The following is a 439-nucleotide window of genomic DNA, read 5'->3' on the forward strand; positions in this document are numbered from 1 at the left end:
AATTAGTCAATAGTCCTTCACTGTCACGCCACACTGCCCTTACTACTACTACTTGTGTCCCAATCTTACCCACAAATGCTCCTAAACATATCACCACACGTCATCACAAATTTATGCTCTGGCTATCCGCACCAATAGCAAATAGCTATGGATCTTCCTGACGCGACGCTCGCCACATCAACGTCCAGTATTTAGCAAAATTTCCCCGCTTGTGACTCGCCCATCTTTCATTTCACTTCCGTGGACTTTATGCTAGTGGAAATCACTCTCTACGTGCATATTTCTAAAGCCCACATCAAGTCTAGTGACTGGTGCATCATGGGACACTTTACAGCGAGCGATGTTGTCGGAGGTAAACAAGCAATGCTGCTTATGACAACAACCTTCATCGAAAGTATGCTAATTGCAACAGGCCGGCAAAGACAAAGCGACAGATGCT

Source organism: Octopus bimaculoides, unplaced genomic scaffold (genome assembly GCF_001194135.2).
Source record: "Octopus bimaculoides isolate UCB-OBI-ISO-001 unplaced genomic scaffold, ASM119413v2 Scaffold_168741, whole genome shotgun sequence".
NCBI classification, from domain to species: Eukaryota; Metazoa; Mollusca; class Cephalopoda; order Octopoda; family Octopodidae; genus Octopus; species Octopus bimaculoides.